Below are 24,492 nucleotides of genomic sequence, written 5' to 3'. Positions count from 1 at the left end.
CTGTCATTTCAGGGTGACTGTATGCCTGCCCAAGGCTGCACCCACTGAGGAACAACATCGAAGGCTGCATGCAGTGGGTGAAATGGACCTCACTAAAATAGTCCAGATAAGATATTGAACAAATACTTGAGCAAACAACATCAATAAGCCCTGTAGGCTGCAGTTGCTAAAATATATGACCTAACATACCCTAGGCTATATTGTCATGCTATCATTTATTAACATGCTAAATATATTATCCAGATTTTTTCATCAAAAAAGTATGAGGTGTTCAAAGAAACAGGAAAGTGTGACTCATTCATGGGGAAAAAATGCAAGCAATAGAAGATGCCTGTGATAGGACCCAGATGTCAGATTTAGTGAAAAATATTTCATACTTTGCTGGAGTCTTATCCCTGGAGGACAGAGTACAACACTGGGGTCTGCTGGCATGGGCTCAGGACCTGTGGGCACTGGCCTGGTCCCTGAAGGTCTGACGAGGGGGGTAGTGACACCCCCACTGCACAGGCCCTACCCCTCCCCAGCTGTCAGTAATTAAAAGCAATCTAACACACATAAACACACACACACAAATAGAAAAAGACTTCAAAGTAGCCACCATAAATACATTCAAGCAACAAGAGGAAACCGTGGTCGAAGAAGTAAATTAATTAAGGAGGCCTCATTATGTGCTGAGCACTAGGTGTTATATGCAGCTGATGAACTATTGAACACTACATCTGAAACTAATGATGTACTATATATTGACTAATTGAATTTAAATTTTAAAAAAGTAAAGTAAGATATGATGACAGTGTTCCATGAGATTAAGAATATCAACAAAGAGTTGAAAATTGTTTTTAAAAAGAGCTAATTGGAAATTCTGGAATTAGAAGGTACAATGATTGAAGTGAAAAATCATTAAAGGACCTCACAGCTGATTTGAAATTAAAGTAGAAAGAATTGGTAAGTTTGAAGATAATCAATAAAGTTCACTCAATCCAAGGAATAGGGAAAAATAATGAATAAAATTGAACAGAGACTGAGAGAAATATGCAACAACATCTGGCACCCAGCATATGCACGATGGGAGTGCCAGAAGGAGAATAGAAAGAGAAAGGAATAGGAAAAAGCTATTTGAAGAAATAATGGTTGAAAACTTGCAAATTTGATGAAAAATAATGTATACATCAAAGTTCAAAGAATTCTAAGATAAACTCAAAGAGATCCACATGGAGATAAATCATAATAAAAAATCCTGAAAGACAGAGATAAAGTCTTAAAAGCAGAAATAGAAAAACAACTTGTTACATACAAAGAAACTTCTTTAAGATTAACAGCAAATTTCTCATCAGATACTTGTGGAGGGCAGAAGGCCATGGGATGACATACTTGAAGTGCCAAAAGGTGGGGCGGAACTGTCTACCCAAAATCTTACATCTAGCAAAATTATTTTTTTATTTTTTTAAGATTTTATTTATTTATTTAAAAAAAAAAAATATTTTATTTATTTATCTGTTTGACAGAGAGAAAAAGAACACAAGTAAGCAGAGCGATAGGCAGGAGAGAAGCAGGTTCCCCACTGAGCCTGACACAGGACTTGATCCCAGGACTCTGACATCGTGACCTGAGTCAAAGGCAGACGCTTAAGTGACTGAGCCACCCAGGTGCCTTGTAGCCAAACTATTTTAAAAATGAAGGTGGAGGGCGCCTGGGTGGCTCAGTGGGTTAAGCTGCTGCCTTCGGCTCAGGTCATGATCTCAGGGTCCTGGGATTGAGTCCCGAATTGGGCTCTCTGCTCAGCAGGGAGCCTGCTTCCCTCTCTCTCTCTCTCTCTCTCTGCCTGCCTTTCCATCTACTTGTGATTTCTCTCTGTCAAATAAATAAATAAATAAATAATCTTGAAAAAAAAATGAAGGTGGAATAAGCAGTGTACCCAGCAGTCCTGCTGATCTGTGTCTTCCTTCAATGTTTGGATGAAACAGACCCAGGGTTGCCTCTTTACCCTCCGACCACCCTCCAACCTTTTTTCTGGTCACAACCTCTAGAGCCATTTTTTCTGCCACCCTTTGCCCCGGGACCGGCCAATACCCTATTTGGAGCTTCTCTCCTTATTACCAATGAACTGTGAGCTCCCAGGTTTTTCAGAATTATTCTGCAGAGGTGGAGGCTGCTGTCAGCTGCCTGGTCAGCTTGCATCTGCTGGTCTCTCTCTGGGCCTCTATTTCCACTGTGAAGACATGGCTCTGGAGGACATGGGCCCCTTCTTCCACAAGTTAGCTAAGGAGAGGTGAGGGCACTGAGCATCTCTTGAAAATGAAAAACCAGTGTGGCAGCTGTGCTATCTTCCCAGGCATGCAGAAGCCATCCAAAGATGGCTTCTGGTTCTAGAGAAGAACCTGAACCAGGCCCTTTCGGATCTTCATGCCCTGGGTTCTGTCCAGGCAGACCCCCCACCTCTGTGACTTCCTGGAGAACCACTTCCTAGCTGAGGAGGTGAAACTTATCAAGAAGATGGATAATCACCTGCCTAATGTCAGTGGCTGGTTGGCCCCCACACTGTGCTGGCAATGCATTCTATTTAAAAGGCTCTCCATCAAGCATGACTAAGAGCCCTCTGAAATCCAGCAGCCTTGGAGGGGCCCCTCTGGCATCGCCTTGGTGCTGGGCTTGTGCCTGAGCCTCTTCCTATAATGACTAGGCAGCTTTTTAACCATCCAGGATCCCTCTCCGAAGCCATGGATGAAATGGAAGCAATAAAGCTTTTTTGCAGGAGGAAAATAAAAGGTGAAATCAAGTCATTCCTGGTAAAGAAAACTGAGTTAATTTGTTGCTAGCACAAACGGTTTACAAGCAATACTAAGGAATTCTTTAGGCTGAAAGGAAATGACTCCAGACAGTAATTCAAAATCATATTTTAAAAAAGAGCATAAGGGGCACCTGGGTGGCTCAGTGGGTTAAGCCTCTGCCTTCAGCTTAGGTCATGATCCCAGGGTCCTGGGATCAAGCCCCACATTGGGCTCTCTGCTCAGCAGGGAGCCTGCTTTCCCCTTTCTCTCTGCCTGCCTCTCTGACTGTCACTCTTTCTGTCTGATCACTCTCTCTCTGTCAAATAAGTAAATAAAATATTTTTTAAAAATTTAAGAAAGAGCATAAGTAAAGGCAATTATATACAAAACATTATAATGAATATTTCTTTTTTAAATTTTATTTTATTTTTTAAGACTTTATTTACCTATTTATTATTTATTTATTTAGAGAGCACAAGCAGGAGGAGGGGCAGAGAGAGAGAGAGGAACAGAGTATCTCAAGCAGACTCAGCGCTGAGCACAGAGCCTAACATGGGGCTTGATCTCATGACCCTGAGGTCATAACCTGAGCCAAAATCAAGAGTCAGACACTCAACTGACTGAGCTACTCAGGCACCCCTTCAGGTTTTATTTTTTAGTAACCTCTACACCCAGTGTGGGGCTTGAACTCTCAACCCTGAGATCACGAGTCGCATACCCTACCAACTAAGCCAGCCAGGCACCCCTATGATGAATATTTCTTATCCTTTATTCTCTCAGTTGATTTTAAAAACAATTGTATAAGACAATATTTATATAACTGTATTGTTGGGACTATAACATAAAAATGTAATATATTTAAGATATATATAATAGCACAAAGGAAGTTGGAGAAGAGGAAAGTTGTGTGAGATAAGACAGTGATACCAGATAGTAACTCAAATCCACAGGAACAAATAAAGAAAATAAAAAATGATGGAAGAAGGTTAATATAACAAACTCCATAAATATATCCTTGCTCTCCTTCCTCTTTCATCTTCTTTAAAACACATAGTTACATGAAGCAGCAGTTATAACAATAAATTTTGGGATTTATAGCATGTATAGCTGTAATATGTTCAACAATGACATCAAAAAATGGAGACAAGAGAATAGAGATAAATAGGATGAACATTTGTATAACTCATTGGAATTAAGTTAATATAAATCTGAAGGGCTTTTTGATAAGACATCTATGGTAAGTCCAGGAGCAACCACTGAGGAAAAATATGGTAAAAACAAATCACTGAATTAAAATGCTATGTTAGAAAATACCCACTCAGTGCAAAAGAAAACAGTGAAGGAAGAACAGAAAAACAAAAAAGACATGAGACATATGGAAAACAGAAAGGAAAATGACAGACGTAAATTCAACTACATCAGTAACATTGAATAAGAATGGATAAAACAGGGGCGCCTGGGTGGCTCAGTGGGTTAAAGCCTCTGCCTTCGGCTCAGGTCATGATCCCAGGGTCTTGGGATCGAGCCCCGCATCGGGCTGTCCACTCCGCGGAGAGCCTGCTTCCTCCTCTCTCTCTCTCTGCCTACTTCTGATCTCTGTCTGTCAAATAAATAAATAAAATCTTTAAAAAAAAAAAAGAATGGATAAAACAATCAAAAGGCAGAAATTGCCAGAAATAGTTGATAGAAAAATAAAATCCCAAATATGTGCTATCTATGGGAGACATTCCTTAGGTTCCTAATATACAAACAGGTTGGAAGCAAAAAGATGGAAAAAGATGTCAACCAAACAGCAACAACAAGAAAACTGGAGTGGTTATACTAATATCAGACAAAATAGAATGAAAAAAATTATTAGAGAAAAACAAGCACATTAAATGCTAAAAATGTTAATCCACAAAGGAGATAAAACAGTTATAAATATATATGCACCTAACAAACAGAGCCCCCAAGTACATGAAGCCCAAATTGACAGAATTAGAGGGAGAAATAGGCAATCCACCAATATTAATGGGAGAGTTTAATGCCCCACATTAAATAATGGGTTAAACAATAGATAGATCATCAACAAGGAAATAGACTTGAACAACACTTTAAACCAACTGGACCAACAGACATCCATAGAACACTCCACCCCACACCAGTGGAACACACATTCTTTTGAGTGCATATGGAACATTCCTGGGATAGACCATATGTTAAGCCATAAAACAAGCCTCAGTGAATTTGAAAGGACTGAAGTCATGCAAAGTATGTTCTCTGACCACAGTGGAATGAAATTACAAGTCAATAACAGAAAGAAATTTGGGCAGCTCACAGAGAAGTGGAAATTAAACAACACACTCCTAGATAACCAGCAGGTCAAAGAAGGAAATTGCAGAAGACATTAGAAAATATTTTGAAATATGGGGTGCCTGGATGGCTCAGTTGGTTGAGTGTCTGACTCTTGATTTCAGCTCAGGTCTTGATCTCAGAGTCATGAGTTCAAGCCCTATGTTGGGCTCCATGCAAAAAATCTTTTTAAAGGGATGCCTGGGTGGCTCAGTTGGTTAAGCAGCTGCCTTCGGCTCAGGTCATGATCCCAGCGTCCTGGGATCGAGTCCCACATCGGGCTCCTTGCTCCGGAGGGAGCCTGCTTCTCCCTCTGACTCTGCCTTCCACTCTGTCTGCCTGTGCTCGCTCTCGCTCGCTCTCTCTCTGACAAATAAATAAATAAAATCTTTTAAAAAAAAATCTTTTTAAAGATTTTATTTATTTATTAGAGAGAGAGAGAGAGAAACAAGCAGCAGGGAACAGGAGAGGGAGAAGCAGGGTCCCTGCTAAGCAGGGAACCCAGTGCAGGACTCTATCCCAGGACCTGGGCAGAAGGCAGACTCTTAACGACTGAGCCACCAGGTGTCCCTGGAGTAGACCTACTTAAAAACAAACAAACAAAACCAGGAACATACTTTGAGATAAGTGAAAATGAAAATATGTATACCAAAACTTACGAGATCAGCTAAAGCAGTACTTACATTGAAATTTATAGTTGCAAACTGCTACCTTACAAATGAGGAAAGATTCTAAATCAGTAACTTAAGTTTCTACCTGAGATACTTTAAAAAGAAGAACAAACAAAATCCAAGAAAGAACAAGAAAGGAAATAGTAAAGATTAGAGTAAAAAAAAAAAAGGAAGTAGAGAATAGAAAAAGAATAGAGGATAATTACAGACTTGAAAGTTGATTATTTGAAAATATCAACAAAATTGACAGGGACACCTGGGTGACTCAGTTGGTTAAGCATCTGCCGTCAGCTCAGGTCATGATCTCAGAGTTCTGGGATAGAGCCTAGAGATGGGCTCCCTGCTCAGTGGGAAGCCTGCTTCTCCCTCTCCCTCTGCCCCCGCCTCTCCCCATTCTTACTCTCTCTCGCAAATAAATAAATAAAATCTTTTTTTAAAAAAAATTGACAAACCTCTAGCTAGACTGAGCACGAGAGAAAAGACTCAAATTACTGGAGTCAGAAATGAAAGAGGAAGACAAATACTAACATTAGTGATATAAAAAATAATTGTAAAGCAATACTGTAAATAACTGAATGGTAATTAGAGGAAATGGACAACTTCGAATTAGTAATTTTCTTTAAACCCATGAAGAAAAGTTCAGGACTAGATGACTTCATTGGTGAGTTTTACCAAACATTTAAAGAATTAGTACCGGGGCACCTGGGTGGCTCAGTGGGTTAAAGACTCTGCCTTTGGCTCAGGTCATGATCCCAGGGTCCTGGGATCGAGCCCTGCATCAGGCTCTCCGCTCAGCGGAGAACCATGCTTCCTCCTCTCTTTCTCTGCCTGCCTCTCTGCCTGATTGTGATCTGTCTGTCAAATAAATAAATAAAATCTTAAAAAAAAAAAAGAATTAGTGCCAGTTTTTTCCAATCTCTTAAAAACAAACAAACAAGCAGAGGGGTGCCTGGGTGGCTTATTCATCAAGCGTCTGACCCTTAATTTCAGCCCAGGTCATGATCTCAGGGTCATGAGATGAGGTGCTCTGTCAGCCTCTGCATTAGGCACGGAGTCTGCTTAAGATTCTCTCTTTCCCCTTCCCTTTGCCCATCCCCCCAACTCTCCCTCCCTCTCTTAAAAACTAATTAATTAATTAATTAATAAAACAGAAAAGAAGTGAATATTTATGAATTATTATATTAGGCCACATGTTAACCTGTTAACAAAACCATCTAGTGACATCACAAGAAAAGAAAACTACAGAGCAATTACTCATGAATGTAGATGGAAAAAATCCTCAACAGATATATATATATCCTCAACTATATATATCCTCTACTATATAGAATCCAGCAACTCAAAATAAGATTTTACACCATTACCAAGTGGAATTTTTCCCAGGAACACAAAGTTGGTTTAACTTGTTAAAATCAGTTAATGTAATGTAACATGTAAAAAGATTAAAGATGTCATGAACATCTCAACAGATTCAGAATCAAATTTGACAAAATCAAATATACTTTTGTGATAAAAACTTTGAACCCTAGGAATAGAAGAGCACTCTCTCAATCTGATGAAGGGCATCTACAAAAACCTTACAATTAGCCTCATATTTAACCGTAAAAGACTGAATACTTTACCTCTAAGATCAGAAAAATAGTTATATGCTTGGGACACCTGGGTGGCTCAGTTGGTTAAGCAGCTGCCTTCAGCTCAGGTCATGATCCCAGTGTCCTGGGATCGAGTCCCACATCAGGCTCCTTGCTTGGCGGGGAGCCTGCTTCTCCCTCTGCCTCTGCCTGCCACTCTGTCTGCCTGTGCTCGCTCTCTCTCTCTCTCTCTCTCTGACAAATAAAATCTTTAAAAAAATAGTTATATGCTCTCAAAATTTCTGTTTATCATTGCATTGGAAGTTCTAGTCAGGGCATTCAAGCAAGAAAACAGAATAGACTGAACTGTGAATTGAAAGAAAGAAGTAAAACTATCTCTATTTTCAAATGGCATCGAATCATACATAGAAAATCTTAGGGAATCCATTCTAAAAGTGAGGAAAACTAATAAAATTTAGTAAGGTCGCCAGATACAAGACCAAGACACAAAAGCAATTTTATTTCTAAATACTTGCAACAAGCAATCCAGAAATAAAATTTTTAAAACAATTTATTATTTATAATAATAAAAATAATAAAATAATAAATTGAATAAATTGAATACAAAAGTTGTACTCTGAAAATTATAAGAGTTGTTGAAAGAAATTAGATGCAGTCAATGGAAAGAAGGCTCATATTCATAGGTCAAAAGACTCAATATTGTTAAGATGGCTTTAGTCCTTACCATTGTCTGTACAGCCTTTAGCAAAATCCCAGTTGGCTTCACTGCAGAAAGTGCCCAGCTTATCATAAAATCCATACGGAAATCCAAGGGACTATAACATAAGTAAGCTTCTAGCCAGGCTAACTAAATAAAAGCAGAGAGGACACAAATTATTAATATTAGAAATGAAAGTTATTATAGGTTCCTTTTGATGGGCATTAAAAGTATAATTTTAAAAAGTACTAACATCTCCATGACCACAAATGGTAAGTTAAATGAAATAGATCAGTTTCTTGAAAGACACAAACTGTCAAAAGTCTCACAAAAAAAATAGATGATCTGAACAGGCTTAAGTCTATTAAAGAAGCTGAATCAGGAATGCCTGGGTAACTCATTCAGTTGAGTGTCTAACTCTTGGTTTCATCTCAGGTCATGATTTCATGTGTTTTGGGATTGGGCCCTCACTGGGGAGTCTGCTTGAAGATTCTCTCCCTCTGCCTCTCTCCCAGGTGCATGCATTCTCTCTCTCTCTCTCTCTGAAATAAATAAATCTTTAAAAAAGAAATTTTAAAAATTAAATTAATAATTAATGACCTTACAAACAAAAAACACCAGCCAGACAGGCTGGTGAATTCTGTCAGACATTTAAGGATGAAGTTATACCAATTCTCTATAAACTCTTCAAAAGGATAGAAGAGGGAATACTTTCTAACCCATTCTGTGAGGCCACCATTCCTCTAATGCAAAATCAGACAGACATATTATGAAAAGAAAGCTACAGACTAGTAGCTCTTACTAACATAGATGTAAAAATACTCAACAAGATATTAGCAAATCAAATTTTTAAAAAGCATACAAAGAATTATACACCATGACCAAGTGGGATTTATCCTAGGTATGCAAGGCTGGTTTGGCATTAAAAAGTCAATTAATGAAGTTCACCACACCATCAGGCTAAGAGGAAAATCATGTCATCTTATCAATAGATGCAGAAAAAAAAAATGGACAATATCCAAAATTTATTCATGATAAAAAAAATTGTCCATAAACTAGGAATTAAAGGAAACATTATCAACTTGATAAAAACCACACACACACACAAAAAACCCTACAGCTAATATCATACTAAATGGATCTTTAAAAGTAAGCTTTAGGACCTTAATAGGATAGGATTATTCAATATTGTCAAGATATCACTCTTTCCCAAATTGATTTATAGATTCAACACAGTCCCAATCAAAATCCCACCAAGTTATCATACGGATAACAACAAACTGATTTTGAAGTTCATATGGGCAGGCAAAAGATTCAGAATAACCCACATAATATTGAAGGAAAAGAACAAAGTTGGGTGGTTCATGCTTCCCAACTTCAAGACTTACTGTAAAGCTATAGTGATCAAAATGGAGTGGTATAGGCAAAAGAATAGACAAATAATCAGTGGAACAGAATAGAAAGCTTATAAATAGACCCCCATAAATATAGTCAACTGATCTTTGACAAAGGAATAATATGGTAGAACAAAGGTAGTCTCTTCACCAAATGGTGCTAGAACAACTGGATATCCATAAACAAAATTATAAATATAGATACAAACCTTACACAGTTCACAAAAATAATGGATCAGATATTGAAATATAAAATGCAAAACTATAAAACTCGTGAAGAGGGGTGCCTGGGTGGCTCAGTGGGTTAAAGCCTCTGCCTTCGGCTCAGGTCATGATCTCAGGGTCCTGGAAACGAGCCCCGCATCAGGCTCTCTGCTCAGCAGGGAGCCTGCTTCTTCCTCTTTCTCTGCCTGCCTCTCTGCCTACTTGTGATCTCTGTCTGTCAAATAAATAACTAAAAATCTTTAAAAACAAAACAAAACAAAAAAACTCCTGGAAGATAACATAGGAGAAAACCTAGATACCTTGAGTATGGTGATGGCTTTTTAGATGTAACACCAAAGACCTGATCCATGAAAGAAATAATGGGTAAGCTGAACTTCATTAAATTTTAAAACTTCTGCTCTCTGAAAGACAATATCAAGAGAATGAGAAGGCACGCTGTAAACTTGAAGAAAATATTTGCAAAGACTTTTCTGATAAAGGACTGTTATCCAAAATATGCAAAGAATTCTTAAAACTCAACCGTAAGAGATAAACAACCTGATTTAAAAATGGGCCAGAATTCCCTAATCAAGGAATTATACAGTTGGCAAATAAATACACGAAAAGAGGCTCCATATCATATATCATCAATGCAAATTAAAACAATAATGAGATTCCACTACACTGACAACACCAAATGCTGATGAGGATGTGGACCAGCAGGAACTCTCATGCTTTGCTGGTGGGAATGCAAAATGGTGCAGCCACTTTGGGAGATAGTTTGGTGGTTTCTTAAAAAATGAAACACAAAAAAAAGAAAGAAAGAAACACACCCTTACCATGGGAACCAGAGGTTTCACTTTTTGGTATTTACCCAAAGTAGCTGAAAAATTTTGTCCGCACAGTAACCTCTGCTTGAATGTTTATAGCAGTTTTATTCACAGTTGTGAAAACTTAGAAGCAATCAAGATGTCCCACAGCAGAGGAGTGGATAAAGAAACTGTGGCACATCTAGATAATGTGATGTTACTCAGTGCTGAAAAAGAATCAAGCTGTTAAGTTATGAAAAGTCATGGAGGAAACTTAAATGCATATTACTGAGCGAAAGAACCCAATATGAGAAAGCTAAACCTGTATGATTCCAATTATATGACATTCTGGAAAAGGCAAAGCTATGGAGCAATGAAAGTGTTTGCCTGGTTGAAGGATAGCCTAGGAAAAGGATGAATAGGGAGTCCACCAAGGATTTTAAGGGTAGTGATAGTACTCTATATGATGTTATGATGAATATATGTAACTGTACATTGGTCCAAACCCATAGAATGTACAACACAAAAAGTGAACCCTAATGTACAGTATGGACTTTGGGTGTTTATGATGTGTTAATGTAGGTTCATCCTTGCTAAGAAATATAACATTCTGGTAAGTGAGGTTGATAATAAGGGAAACTATGCATGTGTAGAGACGGGGTATAGGAGAAATCTTTGTACCTTCTCTTAATTTTGTTGTGTACCTAAAACTGCTTTTAAAAAATAATCTTTATAAGAAAGACAGAAAGAAACAGAGAAAGGGAGAAAGAGAGGACAGGAGGGAGGGAGGAAGGAGGAGAGAGGGGGAAAGAAAAGAAAGGAAGGGATGGAAGGGAGGAAGAAAAAAGAAAAGAAAAAAGAAAAGGAGAGGGGAGAGAGATTGATTCAAGGGACCCAGAATATTCAAAACAATCTTGGGAGAGGTGGACAAGGTTAGAAGGCTCTAATTTTCTGATTTCAAAATTTACTACAAAGGCACAGTAACCAAGCCAATGCAGTACTGGCATAAGGATAGATATAGAGACCAATGGAAGGGAATTGAGTCCAGAAAAAACTGTCATGTTACAGAGTAATTCAATGGGGAAAGAGTAATCGTTTCAACCAAGAGTGCCAAAAAAAAAGTGGTTATCCACATGCAAAAGAATGTAGTTGTATTCCCTACCTCACACCATATTCAAAAATTAACTGAAATGATCAAAGACCTAAATATTAGAGCTAAAAATATAAAAGTCTTAGAAGAAAACATAGGTGTAAATCTTCACGATCTTCTATTAGACAGCGTTTTTCTGTTTTGTTTTTGTTTTTGTTTTTTTAGATATGATACTAAAAACACAAGCAATAAAAGAAAAACTGGGTAATTCGGACTACATTTAAAGGGGTCCCCACCTTTTCAGAAACTCTGAGGTTTCTGAAAAAACCTCAGAGATTTGTTTTTTTCATAGAAAGGAGTGTTGTTCTTGTCAGAAGATGAAGGAAGATATGCTAGAGAGGACAGACAGTAGATAACTATCTGACTTAAGAATGCATAGTTCTAGGCACCTGTGTGGCTCAGTCATTTGAGCAGCTCTTGATTTTGGGTCCAGTTGTGATCTCAGGGCAATGGGATTGAGGCTCAGGCCATGCTCGGTACTGGGTTCTGTACTCAGTGTGGAGTCCGTGTAGGCTTCTCTTCCTCCCTGCCCACCACCCACCCACCCCGCTGCAACACTCTCTCTCTCAAATAAATAAATAAAATCTTTTAAAAAGTATAGCTAGTTTTGTAACACTTTTTTCTTCAGAAAGTTATTTTACTGTTAAGATGAGGAATACACACACACACACACACACACACACGCACAAACACACAGAAATAGCAGGGCCTTTAAGAAACTTAATAGCCATGGTACTAGGAAGCATTTAATGGAGATAGAAATTAATTTGAAATATACAGAGACAGTGTGATGTGGTTGTTAAGACCACAGACTGTGGGTGTGCCTGTTTGGCTTAGGCAGTTTAATGTCTGACTCTTGGTTTCAGCTCAGGTTATGATCTCAGAGTCATGAAATCAAGCCTCTCATTGCACTGAGTGTGCAGCCTGCTTAAGATTCTTTCTCTTTTCCTCTGCCCCTTCCTTCCCCTGCTCATGCTTGCTTGCTCTCTCAAAGAAACAAACAAACAAAAAAACAAAACCCACAGACTCTAAAACAGCCCACATATGTTCAGATCTGAATTCATGCTTCTACCATTTACCACTTTGTAAACTTGGGAAATTTTATTTGCCTTAATTTATTCATCTGTAAAATGGGAATAAGAATATTACCAACTGACACAATAGTGTTGTGAAAATTTAAATTAGCTAATATATTTAACACCCTTAAGGACTGATATGTGGCATGAAACTACTGAGATTATTAACTTTTTTCCCAAAAGGACCTTATCTTGACTAATAGCAAGAACATTTTTTTTGGTCTAGTTAGCCAAGACATAACCAACACAGGACAATTATAACATGTACCAGCAGAAAACACTACTATTAAAATATCAGACACATTGTAGTTAATTTTCTTTTTGTCCCCAACATGATTACCATCCTAGTAGTTCTGGAATCACCATGTTTGTTATGAAGCACAGTATAAAAATCAACATTAATATTTGTTGATTACCTATTGTAACATGATTCTTTGGTTGCAAGCAATCATAATTTACTCAGGGTGAGTTAATCAGAAGATTTGATTGAAAGGATTTTAGGGGCTCTGAGAATGGGAGAGAAGTTTAGTCACCTCGGCTTGGGTTTGATTAGAATGGCAAGCAAAATATTTGCATTGAAATTCATTCTTTCCTAAAACTATACTTAAATTCATAATTCATTTTTTAAAGAGCATAAACACTCTAGTCAAAGACAAAAGAACAGGAGAGGATGCAATTAAGGCTCAAAATATATTTTGAATGGTCGCAACCAACTTAGCTACTTTGAGGCATCTGTATCTTTAACCAGCAGTGAGGAAAGCCCAGAAGTAATTGAGTTACATGACACAACCCACAAAAGGCCAGTGATTTGGTGGCACCAGATATGTCTGGAAGTGGCAGTAAAGATGAACCTAAAATCATGGGGTTTGGTTCAAGTGTCTCCCAGATTGCATGTTTTATACCATGTAACTGGGAATCTGCTTCACTCCTACCCTGGGCAAAAGACTGGAGGTTTTGTTTCCAGAGAAGGTAAAACAGAATATCTCTGGACTAGGGAAATAAAGGCACAACTGAGGGCATCGTGTTGAAACATGAGATTCAATCAAAAACTTAAATATGGGGCAGTGGGTTGGTTCAGTCGGTTGGATGTCCGACTCTTGATTTCTACTCAGATCATGATCTTGGGGTTGTGTGATCGGGTCCCATGTCAGGCTCCATGCTCAGTGTGGCATCTGCTTGACATTCTCTCTACCTCTTCCTAAGCGCCTCCCCCAACTCAAATACATGATCTCTCTCTCTCTCTCTAAGATGAATAAATAAATCTTAAAAAAAAACCCAACAACTTACATATGAATGTTAAGACTCCAGACACTTTACTCATACATAGTTCCCAGAACCTTGCAAGGAAAATTATACCTTTTAGGCAGGGATTTGAAAGAAATATCTGTGGGAATTTAAGGACACTAATATCAGGGGATTCCCTGTCAAGGCGACACAGCCAGTACTTGCTACACTGAAGCACACAGCTGACAAGTCCCCTCTACATGCTTTCAAGTGACTCTTAAATACTAATGGAATTCCAGAAATCACTAGACATTTGAAGAAGCCCTCTAACAGGAAAGACAGAGGTCAAAACAAGCAAAGAGAAAACATCCACTTAGAGCAAATAATCTATGCAAGATAAATACAACTTCTAAAGAAATTGTCATTAGTATCCTCAGAGAAATAAAAGAAGATATTACATGGAGAAGCATAGGATTCTAAAAAAAAAAGAAAGAAAGAAAGAAACATTTAAAGACTAAAACCAAAATGTTTATGATTCAAATGTGGTAGCAAAAATGAGCAACTCGGGGTGCCTGGGTGGCTCAGTGGGTTAAACCTCTGCCTTCGGCTCAGGTCATGATCTCAGGATCCTGGGATCGAGCCCCGCATTGGGCTCTCTGCTTAGCGGGGAGCCCCCTTCTCCCTCTCTCTCTGCCTGCCTCTCTGCCTACTTGTGATTTCTCTGTCAAATAAATAAATAAAATCTTTAAAAAAAATAAGAAAGAAAGAAAGAAATGAGCAACTCAATTGAAAAACTGCAGAAAAAGTTGAGGAAATTATTTGGAGTAATAAACAATAAAAATCAATGAGACGGGGAATAGAGAAATGAATAGACAGAGAACAGATTCAACATCTGAACAACAGTAATTCTGGAAAGAGAGAACTGTACAAAAAGGGTTGGAATCAGCCTTGAAATTAATTCAAGAAAATTTCTAAGAACAAGAAGATATAGATTTCCAGATTGAGGGAACCCATCAAAAGACTATCACGTTAAAAAAAAAAAAATAGACAGCATCACGTAAATTGGCTTCAACTTTCAGGGTTCCAGGCCAAGATGGCAACGTAGGAACCTCATGAACTCACCTCCTCTCATGGACACACTGAAGCTACCCCTACACATGGAACAATTCCCTCTGAAAGAAATTTAGAAACTGAGTGATTCCTACATATTTGGCAAGCAAGAAAATACCCATACCACCTATATTGAAATGGGTCTTAGCACACTGTCAACTACTGGGAACCCCTAACAAAGAAGGTGGCATGAATCATCACAAAGCCTTGAGGGACAGCTTAGTTTGAGGTTGACTGAAAAGCTTCATCTCCTATACAAGATCACTTTGTCAAGACTGGGAGAGGTGACTGTTTTACCTAATGCACAAAAACCAACACAGAGAGTCAATGAAATAGAGGAATAGAGGAATATGTTCCAAATTTAAAAAAACAGGATAAAACTCCAGAAACAGACCCTAATGAAATGGAGATAAGTGATTTACCTAATTAAAAAGGTAACAACAATAAAGATGCTCACCAAAGTCAGAAAACCATGAATTGACAAAGTCAAATTTTTAACAAAAAGATAGAAAACAGAAGAAAGTACCAAACAGAAATCACAGAGCTGAAGAATGCAATAACTGCCTGAAAAATTCAAGGGATTCAACAGCACCCTAGATCAAATGGAAGAAGAGACTTGAACTTTGAGAGCAATAGGGAGAAAAGATCAAATTAGGTGCCAGTGGGTGAGGGGGAGGAGATTTCACATCCAAAGGATCAGAAATCAGAAGGGCTCCAGATTTCTCAACAGCATTATTGGAATTGGTAAAATATTGGATCAGTGCCTTATACATCAGAGCACTATCATTTCCAACCCAGAATTCCACACCCAGATAAACTACAAATCAATCATATGGATAGAATCAAGACATTTGTAGATGTGCACAATTTTAATATATTTACTTCCTCTGAGTCTTCTCTCAGGGAGCTGCTGATACACTGCTCCATCAGAATGAAGGAGTGCATCAAAAAAGAGGAAGATGTGGGACCCTGGAAGGCAGGAATCCCACAAAAGAGACATAAAAGAGGTTTCAAGGCAAAGAAGGTGACAGCTGCACTGCAATCTGATGGAAGCCATTTAGGGAGCTGTGGAATAAACTTTGCTACATATGTATAAAACCAAGCAAAATGTTAACCATAAAAAAGACAAGTCTTAATTCCAGGGAAAATAGAATTGTATGGAAAGGTCAAGGATTGTGGTTCACTCCATGGCTTGATTATAAATAGTGTTTAAATGGCCATGATAAGATAACATTGTATATTGACCCAATCGGTATTTTGATATGCTCTGTTGGGGGATGAGATATATGTATTGAGACGCATGGTGGGGTTGGGAGTTTGTGTTAAAAGGAACCAAATTATTTTCTAGAGTATAAAGTCACCAGACAAGGCATGTGTGACATGGTAAGAAATACATATTTGGGCTCTGCCTCTGGTTATTGATACACAGCTCCTAAAACTCTTATGATTTTTCTGAGTGATAAGGATGCTAGGAATATATGTCATTCCAGTATTGGGTCTTTGACATTCTTTCTGATGCAGCTCCTAAAAGCTGTAATTTTCTGAGTAATTGGGGTTTAGGAGCACCTTATACAGAGCTTCTAAATCCCTTGGAATTCCCTGGGTGAGAGGAGTGGTTTTTGTTCCAGTGAAGTAATTCTTGGTGGGCTCCTGGATGGGGGCTGGTCATCAGAAAGACCAAGGCATGATTAGAAGCTTGGGAATTTCCACCCTACTCCCCAACCTCTGGGAAGGGGAGGTGGAGATTAGAGATTGAGTTAATAAACTATCATATCCATGTGATGAAGCCACCATAAAAATCTGTAAAGTATGGGGCTTGAGGAGATTCCAGATTGGCAAACACATATGTGTGCTGGGATGGTGGCATAGCCCATGCTCTGTGAGAATGGAAGCTCCTGTTCTTAGGACCCCTCTGGACCTCACCCTTATACCTCTTCAGCTGTATCCTTTATAATAAATCCATAAAAGTGAGTGTTTTTTAAGCTATTCTAGCAAATCATCCAGCCTGGGGAGCAGATCATGGGAACTCTCATGTACTTGTAGCCAAATTAGGCAGAAGTGTGGGTGAGAACCGAGTACTATGATTGGCATCTGAAGTGAGGGGCAGTTTTGGCAGATTGGGTCCTTCCCCTATGAGGTCTGCACCAACCAGTAGTTAGTGTCATAATTAAATCACAGGACACCAGGCCGTTGCACAGATTGGAGAATTGACACATTTGGTGTCAGAAGTGCTATAGATTAAGAGAAAAAGCTGTTACTAAAGCATATTATTTAGCAACATGAAGGTACAAATCCAAAAAAAAAGCAATTTAAAGAATTAGAATTGGTGGTTAGTTAGAAAGTAGGAAATGCGGTGGGAGACATGGAAATATGTCCTCCTATCTGTCTCTCCGTTTACATACCTACATTTAATTATTTACCAAGCCTTTGTTAACTTCAATCCTCGTATTCCTCAAATTGTGGAAAATTACTTACTGGCAACTCTTCAAATTAATTCAATGGATTATGATCAGATTTTGAAAAAAATTAAAGTAGAAGAGTATAATGAGCATGCGTTGCTCATAGTAAGGGCAAATGCCATTTTTGAAATTTTTGTTTCTCTTTTATATATTTACGTATGCTTGTGCTAGAGTCGTGATGTAAATGCATCTCTTTCTTTGAGGTGCCAGTTGAAAATAGTTTGAGAAAGGGGCTTAAGATACATCTTCAGACCATAGCCCTGAAAGAAGAATGTATGATAGGTGGCCCAAAGATCATGCAGTGTCTCCTGCACTTGACACATGCTTTGAGGCTCTTGAGGGTTAGGATTTCATTAACTCTTCACAACTCTGAGGAATGTACTGATTTGTATCCTTTCTGCAAATGAGGTGGTTGAAGTTAGCCCAAGTTTCTTCTATAGTATAATTACTCCGCTCTACTTCTTGCTTGAGTTTTCTCCTGTCCATTACCAAAACATGACCAAAGTGTTCCAAAATGCCTCCGCCCCTGAACCGTCCGTTCTTCCACTGTTAATGGGGACAACAAAAGTACACATGTCTTTGCTTTGTTGTTTAATATGGCTGTTGTATTTAAAATTGCTCCACCATCTCTCTTTGCTTTTCCCCTATCCTGTCTTCGAACTGAGAATACTACCTGATGTACTTCTTTGTTCCATTTTTTGGACTTCTCTCACTAGCCTGTACCTCCAATCAGGAAAAAGATCTTTGGTCTCCAGCACCTAGAGTAATGCATAGTACAGGTTCACAAAAGGCACTCTGTGGCAATTCACAGACCTGTACCCCTAGGCCTAATAATAAGGGAGTTGGGGGAAATTGGAAGGGGAGGTGAACCATGAGAGACTATGGACTCTGAAAAACAATCTGAGAGGTTTGAAGTGGCGGGGGGGTGGGAAGTTGGGGTACCAGGTGGTGGGTATTATAGAGGGCACGGATTGCATGGAGTACTGGGTGTGGTGCTAAAATAATGAATACTGTTATGCTGCAAATAAATAAAAAATAAATCTAAAAAATTTTTTTAATTAATTAAAAAAATAAAAAAAATATTTTTAAGGCACTCTGTAAAACTATTTATATGGGTGGACAAAGGGAAGGAAGGAATGAACAAATGAACAAAGGCAGGAAAGAAAGAAGCATGTACTTACAACCCAGGCTTGAGCAAGTGCCTTCATAGGCAACATAGAAGATTGAAGCTACCGCACTTCTAAGAGTGTCCAGCCTTGCACCCAGTAAATACTCAGTAAATGTCGGTTAGATTTGATCCTCAAAAATAAGGAAAGGGAAAACATTCTTAGAAAACTTCCAATTCTTGTGAAGAGCCACAGTTCCTGGTAACCCAATGATCCTGTTTCCAGCAACTCCCTAGCAGAGGATGCATCCTCTGGGGAGGCACTGTCTGACTAAAAAACTAGCCTGTTCTAAATGACAGTTGCCATGGCCAACAGGATGTCTACAGTCAACAGGGAAAGATAGTGTGTACTTGCTGGCTGGGGTTGCAACATCTGATAACAGGAGGAAGAAAGCCAAAAGGGATGGAAGCAGATGGAAGATCTGAGAGAGCCATTATCTCAGAATGCACCAGAGAAAGCAGATACCTTCAGTAACTTCAGTAACGCAAGGCCCGTGGAAAACATCCTGCATGCTGATACAACAGTTGGCCACACAGCTGAGATGATGAAATCAAAGACCGAATACAAGTTTGATGAGCCAGAATTCTAGGAGAGTCATTCTAAACAAAGCCATCATTGATTTGCCCGGTTCAGAGGCAGGCTGACTTTTGTCTGCATGGAGATCAAAGATTAAACTGATCAGAGGAATCTAGGCTGTTAATGGGGACCACGTGTGATTGCAGTCATGACGTTGGTTACGTTCTGCTCTTTTTTAAAAAAAACTTCACAAAAATGAGCCTGTCAGTTACATGTAATTCCACAAGAGGGCACAATAGTAGCAAAAATAAAAATTGATAGACCATCTCCTATGCCACTCTGTTTTAAGCTGGTAATTTAAGGACCAATTTTAAATCTCAAAACTGTTAAAATGATAGATCACTACTTAATAAAAAAAAATGGATATTTATTTTTGTTCAAATTCCCAATATATTTTTTAAAAAACAGGGAAAAAACACTACATAGGAACAACACTTTCCAAGTGTTCATGATTCTCCCCCCAACTTAAACTATTTTAACATTATCAAATACAATATTTGAGAATTCAACATTGAACAGGAAGTCCTTTGTTCTCTGTGCGTCCAAAATGAGAGGGAAGTACCTCAAAGCAGACAATTAGCAAGTATGTGTAGCAGGATTCCACTGCTGTTAAAAAGAATCCGAAAGCACCTATGTTTATGCATATGTATATGAGCACACAAACATTGATACACACAGCCATTCATTCAATGGTGTTTACGGAGCCCCATCTATGTGGCTGTCCCTCGAAATATGATTGGGGGCAAGACAAATTTCCTGTGCTTACAGAGCTTATATCTCAATCCAACAGAGAAGGACCAAAAAAAAAAAAAAGTTAATTATACATTAACTTCGGGTAGTAATAAGAATTAGGGGAAAAAATTTTATGAGTTTAAAGAGTGATGGGGAGAGGGACTTCTGAGGAGGTAACAACTGAGTTGAGATCTGAATGCCTAGCCATATTACAATCGCATATACGAAGAGATAAATGTGTAGAAAGCACCAGGGTGATGTTCACCGAAGTGTTATCATTAGTTCATTCTAATGAAAGGAGAGAGGGTGTGGGGGCGTGGGGTAGTGGTGTGCAGAGGACAGGCAAGAAAAGAACAACTTGAATTTCTGACTCCCCAGATTGCTGCCTTATCTGTGTTTTTAGAACACACAAGCCTGCATTCATGTATTGTGTAATTTGGAGAATTTTTGAAAACGGCGAACCAGTCAGAAAGAGAAGAAAACAAGAACATCAAAGCTTTTCATAGGGTACCGAAGCTCTCCACTCACATTTGCAAGGACACAGAGACACACCGTGAAAGTACGGGCCTCTTTCTGACCAGGTGTTCTGGGTCTGGCTGTATGTACATTAATACAAAAATAAACACGGCAGTGATCATAGAGAGCAGGATGATTGAATCGCCCTGTTTACTCGTCTCCCTGCCATCTGTGTCCCTCCCCTCCTGCGTGGTACTCCTGGGGTTTCGGGTTTTGAATGCTACTCTCAGCATGTGAATTCTGAGCTCAGAACTTTCCTGGAGTCCCTGTTCCCATGTAGGATCAAGTCCAAACCCTCAGCCTTTTGTTCAGGGCCCTCCACATTCCAACTGAGTTCTCTTGTTCGTTCTTCAGCGTGGTTCCAGATCAGGGCTTGCCACTGCAGACGGGCTGCTCCGCCACTGTCCTGAGAGCATATTATCCTCCTCCAAACTATCGCCTGGGGACAAGACCCTGGCCACTTCACTCCCCACCCCTAGCCTCACTTATTAAAACCATACCCAGTTCTTTAAATCTCAGCCCAACACCCCAATAATCAAAGCTCAAAATTCTCTTTACCTTTAATAAATTATTTCTCCGAGTCACACTCATGCACACAGGCTCTTGAGATCAGGGATCCACGTGGACTCGTGTTTTTAAGCGGATAAAGAGATAGACGGACTGACGGATAGAGAGATAATTATAGATGTATGTGTATGCAGTGGTTAGTATACATACATGCATTTCCTAGCTCTATCCACTGAAAGAAGCTAGAAGCAGAGTGTATTGTGAGGCTGGCAATTAACAATGTGCTAAAATAAAAAAATGGGAGGAAGGGAGGGAGGAAGGGGAGGGGAAGGGAATGAAAGGAAAGGAAAGGAAATGGGAGGAGAGGAAAGAAGAGGAGGGGAAGGAGAAAGGAAGGAAGCAATGAAGGGGAAAGAAAAGGAAAAGAAAAAAGAAAGGAAGGAGGGGGGTCAAATCAAAAGGGCATGGGAACCAATCTGACAGCCCCTTATGACCAGAGTTGGAACAGTTTGGACAGCAAAATAAATAATGACAGTATTGAATTATAACCCCCCAAATAACATAATTTTCCATAAGCCCAAACATATAAATTAATAATAGAAAGATTGAATGAGTGGGAAGAAATGGCAGCTCTTTCCTATGGAAGATTGCCAATGAATACTTGCAGAAAATACGAGGAAAATTGAAAATGACACTTAGAACACCATCATACTAAGGACTGCAGGTAAGATCTACCAGTGAATGCTAAAAGTACGGGGTAAATGTTTAACCAGAAACAGGACATTTGGCAACTACGACAGGGAAAATAGTATGTTTATTGTGGGGAATGTTGGCGGATAGCCCCAGAGCCAAGTGACCCAGGTTCACATCACTACGTATCAGCACCATGTATGCCCAGATATGATACACTGAGAAGGGCACCTCACCTCTGCTGTATTCTTCCTGACCATGCATAACCTCGGTCTAATCATGAGAAAACACCAGACACCAAATTGAGTGATTTTTACTGAGTAACTGACCTGTACTCTTGGAAGGTGCCAAGATTGTGAAAAGACAAGACTGAAGAACTATCACCTAGTGGAGGAGACAAGAAAGACGTAACAACTCATTGCAATGTGGCATCCTCAATTGGATTTTGGACCAGAAAAGGAAATTAGTGAAAAAGCTGCTAAAATTAGAATCAAATGTATAGTTTAGTTAATAGTGTTGTACAAGGTTAATTTCTTAGTTCTGACAAAGGCTCAGTGGTTATGTCAGATGATAACACAGGGGGAAGCTCAGTTAGAATACTGAGAGCTCTCCGGACTCTTTCTGTAAGTCTTCTGAACGTCTAAAATGGTCTCAAAATAAAACATTTAAAAACACATGCATATGTACCTACAATATGCAGGTTCTAGGAGCCCATGCCAGACCTAATAATTCAGAATTTGGGGTAAGGTCTGGGAATCCTCCCTCTGTTCCTAGATGACTGTCAGGTACATACACAGAAGTTTAAGAAACAACTACTCTCGGACCGACCACATCCATCATTCACATTGTGAACATGTCCAGTGAGCATTAGTTGAACATCAGCGTGAGCCCTGGTGTCACAGAGCCCTGGGTTCACCCTGGTGCTGCCATTTTTCTCGTGGTGAACTGAGATACACCATTTCAGCTCATCTGTTAAATGGGGGTAATATTTCCACCCTAGTGAGGTTGTTGAGGCACTAGCAACAATGTATATGAAATGCCCAGAATGAGGCTTAACATACAAAAGGCACTGAGTAAAGGAAGGGATTATTATTCCTGTACATTTGTAAATTATTGACAAAAATATCTGCTGATAGAATATTTCTTATAGTTCTGTGACCTTGGGCAAGTAACTTAACCTCTCCGTGTCTCAGTTTCCTCACCTGTAAAATGGGGATATAGTACTGGCTCATTGGGTTGTTGAAAGGATTAAAAGATTTAACATAAGTGTTATACGAGTGGTTTAACTATTATAATTATTTAGTCAGAATAGCATCTTATCTACCTAATTATTTTACAGGATTATTGTTTACATGGGTCTTGAGCCATAGCCTCTTCTGATCAGTTTTACATTTTTCAGATTCCCACCTCTGTTTACTAGAGGACATCTCAGATTACCCAGACATTCGTAGAAAAGTGGATTCGTATTCCGCTTTCTCTCTTTTCTTAGTAATTATTGTGCCTGTAATAACCTGTTTCAATATAGTTCCAGTGTGCATTTTTTCAAAAAAAAAATGAAGGAATGGTGTGGGGAAAGGGTACTTATTTTTACCAGATTACAGATTTATTTTGATATGTAGAATTTCCTTTCCTTTCTGTTTTTGGTTTGGAGACTTTGGAATTTTGGTCCCAGAGCAGAAAGTCCAGATAACCATAGATGCTCTAGTCCATCCACTTGAATTTTCTGTAGAATGAGAAGGGGCAGGGGTCATTGAATGTTTTCCGAGAGTCTGCCCACCGAGAGAGGGATCTCTGTTAGAGAAGGAGGCAGGTAGCAGAGGGGAGACTCTCCCTGCTCCTTTCTTGGCCAACTTTGAGAGACATCTTGCCTGGACAAGAGTGGGCTGTAGGACTGATATTTGAAAACAAGAAAAGAAATGAAAAAGGATAGGGACCTGATAGAACTGAGGAAATGAAAGAATGAAAGATGATTTTGGAAAAACTGAAAATTTAGGGCAGGGTTTAGGGAAGTAAAAATTCACAAAGGCAGAAATAGCTTAAACCATAGCACGAAGCACATTGTGTAAAGCAGGCTTTAATTGAAAAGATAGAATAACGGTGCCTGTGCTTCATTTTTCCCCATTTTTATTATAAACTATATACAGTATAAAATGGTTTGAACCATGTTTCAGTGTACAGTGCTGTGGCACCGAGTACATTCACACTCTTGTGCAACCATCACCACCGTCCATCTCCAGAGCCCTTCATCTCGCCACGCTGAAACAGTGTCCGTATTTCTTGTGCCTTTCCATGGGAGCACCATTTCCTTACCCATAGTCCCATTTGGTACAGATGGACACTGTGCCTCGCTGATTCTGTGTAGTTGAATTGTGGCTATCTTCGTTCTAAGCAGGTCTCTTTATTTTCCCATATATGTGATGTATTCACCTGGCCAAAAAAAAAAAAAAAAAAAGTTTCTTTTCCTCCTCTCTGTTTCCACCTCCTTCTTTGACCCTCTTTAAATATTTTTGCCTTCTGATAAACATTGGTGTCATTTTCCAAAGGGTCCCTCTCTCTGGTTCAGTTCTACTTGGATCTGAATGGCTTCTTTGTCTTTGCTTCTGTTCTGCCTTTCCTCCTCTGGTTCCTTTTCTTTTCCTTCAGTTGTCAGGGCCTTTTAGAATTGTTTGAGAGGTAAGGAAATGGAATTATATACTTAACACCTAGTTGTCTTATCAACAGAGGAGGGAGGCGTATTAGACACACAAACAAAAGGACATTCATTGGTGTGGGAGGTGTTATGTTAGTTTTGTCTTCAGGAACGGGAATCTTCTGTAATTC

The 24,492-nt window shown here is 39.1% G+C and overlaps 1 protein-coding gene across 3 annotated transcripts in view; it reads left to right on the top strand.

Annotated features, from left to right (window-relative positions):
• The window catches only part of GXYLT2 (glucoside xylosyltransferase 2), a 118,292-nt gene that overhangs the window by 62,393 nt on the left and 31,407 nt on the right, over positions 1-24,492 (top strand). The window lies entirely within an intron of this gene.

Source organism: Mustela nivalis, assembly GCF_964662115.1.
Source record: "Mustela nivalis genome assembly, chromosome: 1".
NCBI lineage: Eukaryota > Metazoa > Chordata > Mammalia > Carnivora > Mustelidae > Mustela > Mustela nivalis.
This window is presented reverse-complemented; position numbering and strand designations above follow the sequence as displayed.